This window comes from Chinchilla lanigera, unplaced genomic scaffold, assembly GCF_000276665.1.
Source record: "Chinchilla lanigera isolate Chin_1 unplaced genomic scaffold, ChiLan1.0 scaffold00033, whole genome shotgun sequence".
In the NCBI taxonomy this organism is placed as follows: domain Eukaryota; kingdom Metazoa; phylum Chordata; class Mammalia; order Rodentia; family Chinchillidae; genus Chinchilla; species Chinchilla lanigera.
This window is the reverse complement of record NW_004955434.1, coordinates 6,912,348-6,925,064: the sequence shown is the minus strand read 5'-3', so window position 1 is coordinate 6,925,064 and position 12,717 is coordinate 6,912,348. Positions and strand designations below refer to the sequence as shown.

Sequence of the window (12,717 nt, the reverse complement as noted above, 5' to 3'; positions counted from 1 at the left end):
GATATCCCAAGCTTAAGGAAGAATATCCCCCTGGAAGGACTGGATGTGAGCTTCCAATGGGGATGTGAGGCTGGGGGTGAAGGTGACATAGGGCACATTTAATGAAAAACTAGGCCACATCCTGTCCACTTATGTAGAGTCAAGGACATTCATTACCCATTCAAGAGGTTTTTCCAGAAATTTGGTCACTTGGAGATTTGAAGTCTGATAGCAAATAGTTAAGCAAGACAAGCTCAGTTCCATAAAATACTATTGTATGTTATTAAATTAGATATTGTATATAATTTCTAGTGAATCTATCACTGCAGTTTCCCTACAGATTTTTATGTAGTGATCACAACATTTGAAATTATATGAGTTACCAATGGCATACATTCAAGCAGCAAAATAATCAGCACCATCCCTAAAACTGCCTTACTGAATCTACAACAAACATTCCTCAGGTGGAAAAACCATAGATTCTCCCTAGTATCTTTGGCCCTATAGTAACTGAAGAACCAAAAGGTTTTTGAAAGCAACATAGTCATTTCAGTCACATGTATTGTATCTCAACAGAACTTGGTGTTATCAGAAAAGGTCAGCAAATTGGAAAATAATCTTCATGAAAAGAGAAGTAGAAATCATGAAACTGCAGAACTCAGTGACATTTCCAGAGAAACAAATTCCTGATTTCTGAACACATTTTATATCCTGAACTGTTCTATAGAAATTATGCCACTAATTAATTGTTATAAAGCACTCCAAGTGTCACCCAGCAAGTTTCAGTGCTCACAAGTACTTAGCAAGGTAAGTAATTACAGTGAATTTAGATTTTTACCTGTGTTTGACCCAGAGTAAATCTAAAGTGAAACTTTGTAAATGTTAAATAAAGAATAATGTGACAGATTTAAGAGTTGAGTTTTGGAGACAGACCACCTAGGTTGGGCTCCTAGATCCATCACCCATTAGTTGTGTAGTTTGAGGTCAAGTTTCTTCAGTTTCTTCACTTAACTGCCTCAGTTCCCTCATGATACAATAGAGGTAACTACTTCATAGGATAGTTGTGGGGATTAAGTGAGAGAAAATATGCAAAGCTCACTACAGGGAATGGCACAATAAATATTGGGAATGCTACGGAAATCGATGAACGTGCTAATCAGCTTTCCATCACTGTGACAAAATACCTTGAGAGAATCAATTTATAGGGGGATAAGTTCATTTTGGCTTATGCTTTCAGAGGTTTCATCCATGGTTTGTTGGCTCTCTTGCCTTTTGGCCTGTTGTGAAGCAGAATGTCAAGGCATGCACCCAAGGACCTACCTTCCCTCCATTAGGGCCTACCTTCCAATACAGTAGTGCCCCAGGCTGATCACTATCTTGATACTTTTACTTACTGAGTTCCTACTCAGCCTCCAGAGCTTTTTCTGCATAATTCTCTGAGCAACTGTTGTTAATTCCACTGGTGTTTGGTGAAATATAATTTACTATTCATTCTTATTCCAGTAACGTGTCCTCAAAAGTATTATTTTTCCTGCAGAATAAGAATTTCTAAGTTTTCATGTAAACTCCATCTAATGAAGTTCTGGTCAGAGTCACAGATGAAGACAGAAAATCCTCTTTCATCCTTGAACAAACAGGATAAATTACAAAAAAGAAAAGGAAGAAGTTAAGAGGAGTACCCAAGATCTATTGTTTGGGCCACTTTGGAAGATACTGTTAAGAGAGATGACACTAATAGCTGTAATTTTTTAAAAAGACAAACTTGCTAGAGTGTGTAAAAATAATTCTGGATGTGGCTTCTTTAACTGTTGACTCTGTGAATAATTTTTGGAAAGACAGGTGGGTTACAAATGGCAAATAAATACATGAAAACATGTTCAACATCATTAGTCATTTGAAAAATGTAAGTTAAAACAACACTGAGATTTCATCTCACCACGGAGAGAGAATGGCTATCATCAAGAAATCAACTAATAACAAGTGCTGGAAAGGCTGTGGGGAAAAAGGAACCCTTTTCCACTGTTGGTGGGAGTGTAGACTGGTGCAACCACTGTGGAGATTAGTCAGGAGATTTCTCAGTAAACTAGGACTAGAGGTCCCATTCAACCCAGCTATTTCCCTTTTGGGCATTTTTCCAGAAGAACTACAAATATCACACCACAGTGATATATGTGCATCCATGTTTATAGCTGCTCAATTTGTAATAGCTAAATCATGGAAGCAATCCAAATGCCCATGAACTGAGGAACGGATAAAAAAGATGTGATATTTTTACATAATGGAATATTAGCTATAAAGAAAGATAAACTTGAGGCTTTCATAGGAAAATAGGTGCAACTGGAGTCCATACTCATAAGTAAACTAATCAGACCTGCATGTGTAAACACCATATTGTCTCACTAGCATAGGAACCTGAAAGAGTAAATAAAATCTGAAAGGCATAATAGATATTGTGAAAGGGAAGAAACTGCTTAAAGGGAGGGAACAACTGGGCTGAGGGAAAAGAGAAAAAAAAAGAAGGGGAAAAATACACACACACACACATACACATACACACATAGGTAACTGAGACAGTTGTACTACCAACTTCTATTGCTTTACTGAAAGGAATAGTTAATGTTTAATTGTTTGATCAATCTTACATGCCTATATTTGTTTAACTGAGTAACCAGTTTGAAGATAGCAATATGTAATACAATAACTATTGCTAATCTCCTATCACCTTGTCTGAAACTCTGTATTGCTTCTATTGTTTGGGTGTTGTTTTGTTTATGTCTGTTTGTTTGTTAATGTGTTTTCATTCTTTATCTTTAAGGATAAAAAAAATGGGTCTTGAAAACACTGCTGAATGGAAAAAGCAACAGATTCCTTTATAACAATAAGATTCCAATATAATTAAGGCCCATGCATATAAAACTACTCTATGTTTTATAATACTAATGAAAAGACATGGTTGTAATAGTCGCCTTGGAGCAGCCGAAGAATATGAGAGAGATAAAAGGGAAGAAAGAAAGAAAACAAGACAGGTCTTGCTGGACCCAAGAAGCTAAGGATCCATTCTGAAATGTAACTAATTAATTCTCAAGATGTAAAATAAAAAATCAAAGTTTCATCAAAATAGAAGAAACAGGATTTTTAAAATATATTCAAAAATAGAGCTATAGCTTTCTTGGGAAATTGTTATTTATTATTCTCTTTGAGGCTCCAGAAAGCAATTAAGGCTGCTTAAATGAGTACCTTAACTAGAACCAACTAAATATAAAAACATTTGAATGAGGAAGCAGAACCGAATGTATATAAAACTAAGGAAGTAAGGCAAAGCCAGATGAGATTAACTTCTAAAATTCACTCACCAAAAAGACCTATGAACTTGCCACAGATGGACCTCAGGTTTGGCCAGTGAGCATTGCAAGGGAAATGCCCTGACATACAGGATTCTCACAGTCTGGAGTATGAGCCACAAAACTACTCCTAGTGCTAAAAAGCAGCACACATTTTTCTCATTCTGAAATTAGAAAGCAGTGTGTCCCTTGGACTCTTACAAAGAGAGCACTGTGTGATAGAATAATGACATAGAAAACTAATTTCTGCAGAAAAATTCATTCCAAAGCCATGCTGAAAACCAAAATCTTAGCTTACTGTTACAGAGTTTATACCTCTTGGATCTCCATAAAACAATTAGGTTTCAGTTTCAGATCGGTTCAGGAAATATTCCTAGGTGTGGAGTAAACCTGTGATCCACAGACATTTGAGTTCTTCCGCTGGGTTAGGAAGTATGCGACTAGAACTTCTTGGTCATTTATCGCTGTAGGTAATGGAAGAGAGCAGAAGTTTTCCTTTGGGATTCCCTGAGTGCCTCCATTTCTGTGCTACTGAGAAGGTGAAGGGATGTAAGGAGGGAATATTCTCCTCCATCTCCTCCTGAAACACTTTAAGCAGTGATTAAAATTTTATGGAATAAAAGCCAAATATAATAATTTTTGTAGAAATCATGTAAGGTACACCCACTATGTAGAAAGAAATGTCACCATAAAGGTGAAATTGGCAATAAGAGTTTACTGGCATGTGTCTGCAGAAGGAATCCACCCTGAGAAATGATCTCCAGATGGACATTTGGAGAGTGGAATGTGAAGAGAGAGAGAGACAGAGACAGAGACAGACAGAGACACAGAGAGACTGAGACAGAGACAGAGAAAGAGAGACAGAGACAGAGAGGAAAAGGAAGAAAGACTATCTAGTATTCTGGTTTTGGAGCCAGGGTACTGCAGTTCCTCAAGTTCTTCTGAAGCCTGGTTTAAGTAATGCTCAGTGCCATCGAAGTATATTAGATTTTTTATTCACGAAGCAACCTGTGCTTATTAATTCAGTTTACAAGAGCGTGAGAAAGGGACATGTGCTAGGTTGCTGCTAAAGTGACTATAACTATTTCCCTCCCTGAACTTAGGCCCCGTGCGGTGTGACTTTGCAGTTCATCCCCTCCACGGGTGGAAGCTCTTTTTTCACTGCTTGAACCTGGACTGGGCTCGTGATGTGTTTGGGGCAAGGCAGTGTGGTAGAATTGAGAGTGTGCCTGTTCTGAGCCTGGGTCGCAAGAGCCTTGAATGCTCCTCTCTATCTCTGAATCTCTCACACTCACCATGCAGACACGTATAGGTCAAACCTGCTTAATGATGAAGAGCAAGGCCCATTATCTCTGGTCGCGCCAGCGGATCACCAGATAACATCAGACACATGTGTGAGGCCTTTCTAACTCAGCTAGCCTGCAGCCTAACCACCAGCTGACCAAAAGAGCCCCGGAGAGATCTGCTGGACCAAGCCCAGGTCAGCAGAACTTCTCTGCTGACTTCTACTGTGTGAGTAAAAATGAACACTTGCTTCTTTTAAGTCTCTGAATTTTGTCATGGTTGTTAGGGAGCAACAGCTAACTGGTAATTGGAGTGTATCCTAATATAAATGCTATGAAAACAGAAACTTTTGTCTATTACTGTAAATTAAAAATACAAACAAAGATACTAAAAACAGCAGCAACAAAAGCCCTTGGCACTACTACTGTGTTTTAGGACCTAAGCCAGTAAGAATGACAGTTTCTATGAACTTGTATAGTTCTGAATAAATGGATAAAGCTGAATTTTTGGACTTGTGAGATGGAGGATCAAATCCAAGACTGGTGACCTTCAAAACACTGCTGCCTGGGGCTGGGGATTTAGCTCAGCGGCAAAAGCACCTGCCTGGCAAGCACAAGGTCGTGAGTTCAGTTCCCGGTACCAGAGAAAAACCAAAACCAAAAAAAAAAAAAAAAAAAAACACTGCTGCCTGAGATTCCCAGCATTATTTGTGTGGAGAAAAACAAAGAACCCTCAAAGAACTAGAAGAGCAGCGTTTGGAGGCTCCCTTTACATTTATCTTTTTCTTTACATTTACATTTATCAATTTCTTTACATTTATCATTTCTTTGCATTAGTTACTTAACCTGATTTGATCATTACACATTGCATGCATAAACTGAATTATCACATAGTAGCCCACAAATATGTACGATGATTATATGTCGTTTAGGATTTTAAATTTATTTTAAAAAGTCTTACCAGGTGTGGTGGTGCACGCCTGTAATCTCAACACTCAGGAAGCTGAGGCAGGAGGAAATCTGTGAGTTGGAGGCCAGCCTGGGCTACATGGTGAGTTTAAGGCTGGCTGGAACTTCATGGTGAGACCCTGTCTCAGAAAGTAGTCTTGAAATTCCCCCATCATCTGCTAGTTTACATGATAGAGGGCTGTTTTCTCTGGTGTCTTTAATTGCCCTGGAATTGCTTTGCACCTGCTGTTGCGATTTCTCTTCGAGTTCCCCTCTCAGAGCAGTGTTTTCCACTCTGTTGGTCTCTGTCTCATTGCTGCTCCTCAGGCAAGTGACAGGGAGCTGTGCACAAAAGTACTCGTCACGAGAGAAGCTGGGCAATACTAACTTTTAATTGGATTCCACACTGGGTTTCTGTGACCACTTCTGACCTCCTGGCATTTTCATTTCTTTGAGTTTTGTCATCAGTTTTATTGTGAGGAATTTGCGAGGGCCCAGCCCCTCTCTCCTGTGAGTTGCCAGTGTGCTACGGCGTAGCTGAGTCTCATTATTGCCAACACTGCTGGGCTGGCAGATGGTTTGAAAGGAGACTGGGGACCCCTGGGATTCACTAATGACACCTGGAAGGTGCAGCGGGGCATACCTATCTGGGGGCTATCCGGGTGAAAAGTGCCTGTCTGCCCTGCAGCGAATGAGATTTCTTTCTTTTTACAAATGCTAAAAAAGCAGTGCCAGAATCCTGAGGATATTCACTTAAGTGTATAAGCAGGATTTAGGATTCAGCTTATAAAATATGTAGAAACTTTGGTAATATTTCTGTGAAATTAAAATTTTTCCCATGCTCTCCTCCTGTTAAGAAATTGAAGAAAGCATGATGGTGAGCAATTCCTGGAATGGGAATAGAGTGCCTGGATTTGGGACACACTGGGGAATATCTCGGCTCTGCTACGTTAACTAAATGCCTTGTAGCAAGTTGCTTAGCTTTGCTGAGATTTTGTGAAGTGAGAATGGTATTAAATTTGTCATGAGGATTAAGTAACTTAAATGTGTAAAATTCCTACTATGGAACTTGGAGCATATATACCCTTGATACATGTTAGCTCTTTAATTTTTTGCTTCCTTCTCACCCTTTTAGACATTTGATTTTACTGTTGTTTGCTTACTTCCTTGTTTATATAGGCATGTTTCATTCTGTAAAATGAGGGATGGGTTTTTGAAGGCAAAATAACACTTATACAAAAATCTTTACACTGTACTTTTTTACCTAATAATCTCACTGGTGTAACCATGCACTAAAACAATGATCCCAATAAAAGGAAATACAAAGTGATAGTCAGAGCAAGACCTATTGTTGCTTCAAAAAAAAATGTGCTTTCTGATTATTTCCCTATTTGCCTTAATCTTTAAAACACCACTTTATTCTTGCTTTCAATAATCAGTTGTGCTGTTTGCTACTTCTTATTAATATTTGTGTATAGCCAATAAGTGCTCGTCATTTCCCAAAGTAATTGCAAGGTAGGTAATTCAGTAGAGAAAAGATAAACTTTTCAATAAATGGTTCTAGAACAATTGAAAGTCCATACGTTTAAAAAGTAAAACCTAGACAAGACTTACACTTTCATAAAAATTAACTGAAAATAGGTAATATAATAGAGCCAACTACATTACACAAAACTATATAAAACCATTAGAAGACAATGACATGTCTTCTAAGACATGAATGTGACCTTGTTCCACATGACATTTTGCCATGTGAACAAAATCATGATTTATAAAAGAGAAATTGGTAAGTTAGACTTTATTAAAATTAAAAATTCTGTGAAGAATACTGTTAAAATCAAGACACAGACTGGGAAAGATATTTATAAACACATATGTACCTATATCCATGTTGTACAAGTAATGCTTTAAAACTCTTTTTTTTTTTTGTTTTTTTGTTTTGGTACCAGGAATTGAACTCAGGACCTTGGGCTTGCCAGGCAGGCACTTATGCCACTGAGCTATACCCCTGGCCTCTAACACTCAACAATGGGAAAATTAATCTTAATAAAAAGGGATAAAACATCTAAAGATACTTCTTCAAAGACAATAGATATAAAATTAACATGTGAAAAGATACTAATCATTTGTTAGTAAGGAATTGTTAACTAGACGGTAACTATATACCTATAAAATGCCTAAAATTAAAAAGAAAACTGTCATCACTTGCTGATAAACATGTGGAGTAACAGGAACTCTTATTCACTGTGAGTAGGAATGTAAAATGGTTCAGTCACTTTGGAGGACAGTCAGGCAGTTCCTTACTGTACTGTCCAGTAATTAAACTACAGAGTGTTGACTTGAATGCTTAAATTACTGCTTGAAATTACACAGAAAGACTTACACGTAAGTGTTTACAGCAACCTTATTTACAATTGCCCAAACTAGATGGAAATAAAGATATCCTTCAAAAGATGAATGTACAACTTTAGTGCATCCAACCAGTGAAATATTGTTCAGTGATACATGAACTATCAAGCCACTAACACAGGTAAATTTTAAATGCATGATTCTAAATGAAAGAAGTCAGTGTACAAAAGCTAAATATTGTATAATTCAAGTTATGTGACTTTCTGGAAAAGGCACATCTATATAGACAATACAAAGATAAGTGGTTTCCAGGGACTCAGGAGAAGGAGGAGAACCTTGAATAAGTGAAGCACAGATCATACTGTCAGATAGTGAAACTCTTCTGCATTATAATTGTGCTTACATAATATTATGGACTTGTCAAAACCCCTAGAACTTTATAGCACAACAAATGAAAATGTATATAGACTTTCAAAAAATCTACGTACATTAGATTGTAGACTTTAAAAATCATTTAGGAAATTGGGAGATCTTCCAGTGCAGATGAAATGCCGAACTGTGACACAGCAGACTACTTGTATAAGGTCTGATTACAAGGCAGAGTGAATGCTTAAGTTTTTAAAAATTATAATAAAAGACACATTGCCATTGTTCCCGCTTTAGTATTCCCTCTTACTTCTAGCACACTTAGCTCACTGTTCTTGCCACTTTCTGAAGCAGTTCTGGAAGTCCTCTTTCATGAGTGTCTTACTTGCAGTATCATGACTACTTCGATATCCTGAACTGATTCAAAATGTTTACCTTTCATGGTAAATGTTTGGGGAAGTGCTAGAAGTCATACGGTGACCAAGGTTGATGAGGACATGCTGTCATGTTTTTATGAGCTTGCCTTTTTGTTGGATAGCACTTGGCAGTAGCATTCACCATATTTTTTTAATTACACCTTGTAAAGACCTGAGAGCAGACTTCCAGAACTGCTTCAGAAAGTGGCGAGAATGGTGGGATGTGTGTTCAAAGCAAAGAGGAGTATCTTGAGGGAAAATAAATTAAACAACCTCAGCAAAAGGTATGAGAAAAAAGGGGTCTAACCTAATACTTTGAAAATGCCTGCTTTCTGTAAGAGTAAAGGTTCAAGGAACTCTACATAAGCACCATTCTCCAGTTGATAAAGTTGTTTCTCATGTGGGTTCAAGTTCTGCTATACATGCATACCGGGACTGAACCACTGAGTAAATGGATGGACAGTGATGAGAGCCAAGTTTCTCACTGGTGGTGTAAGAGGTCACAGATAGGCAAAAGGAGTCTGAAATCACCCATGTGGTAATGGATTAGAGCTCGAGGTATCAATATGAACTCCTGTTACATGATATGGATGGTTACATGTAGAAATATTTATAGATTAAATGTAGAAATAGTTATACATATGTTATATACATGAGTTAATGTACACACACCTATATTTCCTTGCTCCATCAGCAGAGATGACCTAGAATTAATACTGTCCCATTTGGGAGGAGCACACCTAGCATGAAGATCTTTGTTTCTAATATAATTATTCAGCAAAATATATGGCTTGGATAAGTGACCTGGATCAGGGAAGGAAATGTAAAAGATAAGCATGGGGCTCCAAACATAAGAAAGTACATGGAAAATACACACACGTGCCTCCCCCCCCACACACACACACATGCACACCAATGAGAATATGAGAATATGCCAAAGGAACATGGAGACAACTGAAAGAAGTCCCAATGGCCAAAGGTGGGAAATTTGAACAAAAGGAAGTGGTATTAGTTTGAAATGAAAAGCAAAAAAATATATATGTTTATACCCAATGAGTAAGTTTTGAAAAAAAATACATAAATGGAGAATAATAGACAAATTTCTTATGGTAACTTTTCTTTCTTTCTTTCTTTCTTTTTTTTGGTACTGGGAATTGAACTCAGGACCTTGCACTTGCCAGGCAGAGGCTTATGCCACTGAGCTATATCCCTGGCCCAACTTTCTTATGATAAAGAACTCCAAATAATATATGTACCTACTCTTTTCTCAGGAACCAGAACCTAATTCCTTATTGTTTAAGTGTAGGTTGAAGATAAGCCCTTCTTTCCAAGGAGTTCAACATAGAAAGAGAGAAACAAGTAACTTTATGCTGGAGAAACCTGAGGTCTATATTTTCTCAGCCAGATGATCAGGGCAGCCTCAGTGGTGATGGGTTAAGCTGATGTACCCTTGATTGGTTGTCATGAGAGTGGCAACTTATTCTGTACTCTTCTTCCCATTCCCAGTGTAATCATGAGAAAAGTATCAGAAAAACTCCATTGGGGGACACAGTATAAAATACCTGAGCAGTACATAAAAAGTCAAGATAATGAAAAACAAGGAAAATCTGGCCTGGTATGGTGGCACATGGTAGGTTAAATAAGACCCCTAGAGAAACCAGTAAGATTACCAGAAAATTTAAAGTAGAAGTTTCATTGCCTCTGGTGATTATACATACCTGTTAGGGCCTCACAGCGCACACCTGAAATTCCAGCAACCTGGAAGGCTGAGGCAAGAGGATCGTATACCTGGGTCTTAAGTCCAGGAGTCACCCCCCTCTTCTCACCCCTGCTAGGGGTGTTTGGAGGTACAGGGCAAGGGTAATTGGGCAGAAAGAGACAACCTGGGTACGATGACGGATGGAGCTAAGTTCTGTTGCTCTAAATTTCTGTTTCTCTGAAATGTCCCTGGGTCAAGGATGAATAAAGTTGTACTTTCCAAAAGGGAGGTTTTTGTCTTTTAGAAGTGACATGGCCTGTCTGCCTGGAAGTGGGGTGCTGTACTCATTTCTCCTCACACTCCTGACTTTCAAGAAAAACTGGCTTGAGAAGAAAATTTTTGATTTGGCAAAAAACAGCACTCTTTCTGTAAGAAAAAACAGAAGCCTCTTTTCTTGGCAGGGATATCAAAGCTCCTTCGGTTTTGTGGGGCCATGTCTGCTTGGGTTGGGCTGGTGGGTTCTTTTCACCAGATTGTTACTGGCGGAAGGGGTTCCTAAGGTTAAGGCTAAGTAGGTAGTTGGGGTCTGTTACCTGGGAAGGTAACCATTGGCCTGGAGTAGAGACAGGAGATAGGGTGCCGGATGTGAGCATAAAAAAGGAATATTTTTGTGTCCTAAGGGAAATTAAGATTCACAGTGCACAGCTGAAATCTCAGTGACCCGGAAGCTGAGGCAAGGGGATCACAAACTTGAGGTCAGCCTGAGCCATATAGCAAGAATCAGTCTCAAAATAAAGGCTGAGGATGTAGCTCAGTCGTGGATCTGAGTTCTGATTCCACAATCCCCAGTACTGAAGAAACCAAAACCAAACCAAACACCAAGGAAAATCTGAGAAACGGTTGCAGTGAAGAGGATATATGATGCATAAATGTGGTGGCATTCCTAAAGGAGATACTAGAAATGAAAAATGGACATTAGAGAAAATATGTATAAAGTACAGACTTTAGGTAATAAGAATGTATCTATATTGGCTTATTAGGGGTAATAAATGTACCATACTAATATAAAATGTTAATAACAGGAAACTGGAAGTGAGGTAAATGGGAACTCTCTGTATTATCTTTGTAATTTTTCTGTAAACCTAGAACTATTCTAAAATAAAACATGTAGAAAAGTTTGCAATGCCTGGGTATCACCCCTGATACCTGATTTAATTGGTCCAGGGTATGGCATGACCTTTAAGATTTTTAGCCGCTCTCAATGTGATCCTAATTTGTATCCAGCCATCCACTGTTCTAGGGGGAGATGATTTCTACAGATGAACTGTTCTTTCTTCCTTCTACCTTTTTCCTTTAATTATCATAAATGCTCTGACCTTGTCTCTAATAAAATAGCAATATGACTTAATGATTTTGAATGCGACAGTCCTTTAAATGCACAGCCATAGGAACTTCAAAAGTGTTATCTCCCATTAAAGTAAAAATCTTGTCCAGAAGCTTAAAATACCATAAAGAGTTAAGATAAATAGGCAGAGAAGGGCGGATTATGCTAAATGGGCTGCAGATTTAAATACATACATGGTGGGAATGCATGCCTTAATTTTCCCTCAGTTATGTAATTTCATAGGTACCCAGAGGTGAGACATTCCCTAAATTTTAGATGCAAGAGGTTTGGCATTCATTAGATAGTAGGATAATTCTTTGGGCACGGTTGTGACAAATGAGATAAAAGCATTATCGACTGGCAAATGCAGTTTAAAGGCTCAGAAACCATGCAGAGAAGCTGGCAGCTGGCCTTCCTGGGGGAGCAGAGAGGAAGGAATCTTACCCCCGCCAGCATGCAGATGAACTTTGTTAAATAGAAGAAGCAGAGTGGTGAAGGAGCCTCGCTTCCTTACTCACAGACATTACAGCACTTAGTTTGTAAATGATGAGTCTATGTTTTTAGATTTATAGTTATTGCTTAAAAACATAACTGTCTGGGGATTGCTTCATGCAATTTTTATTTTATTTTTTGGAGACAGGGTCTTGTTAGGTAGTGCAGACTGGCCCTGAACCCTGATTTGCCCTCTGCCTCAGCTTTGCAAGCTTCATAAAAAGTTTATTTTTCCTATCATTTTTCTCCCTTAAATAATTGTTAGTAGGCTATCTTGCTGGTTGCATCTTATGTTATGCAAGGCACTGAAGGAGACATTTAAAACGTTAAAAAGTATTTATGACCTCATTTACTTGTTTATTCATCCAAGCAATATTTAATCGAATGCATATCATTCACCAGACACTTGCTAGGTACAAGAGATTTTTAAATAAAATAAGAATACTAAGGCAAAACACTA

General features: G+C 38.2%; 1 long non-coding RNA gene across 2 annotated transcripts in view; it reads left to right on the top strand.

The window, feature by feature from the left end:
* The window catches only part of LOC102018430, an 89,814-nt gene extending 87,954 nt beyond the window's left edge, over nucleotides 1-1,860 (top strand). For both annotated transcript variants that reach the window (XR_261615.2, XR_001234808.1), the window contains exons 4-5: nucleotides 556-786; nucleotides 1,517-1,860. This is a non-coding gene — a long non-coding RNA (uncharacterized LOC102018430). The remainder of the gene's footprint in view (nucleotides 1-555; nucleotides 787-1,516) is intronic.
* The last annotated feature ends 10,857 nt before the right edge of the window (nucleotides 1,861-12,717 follow it).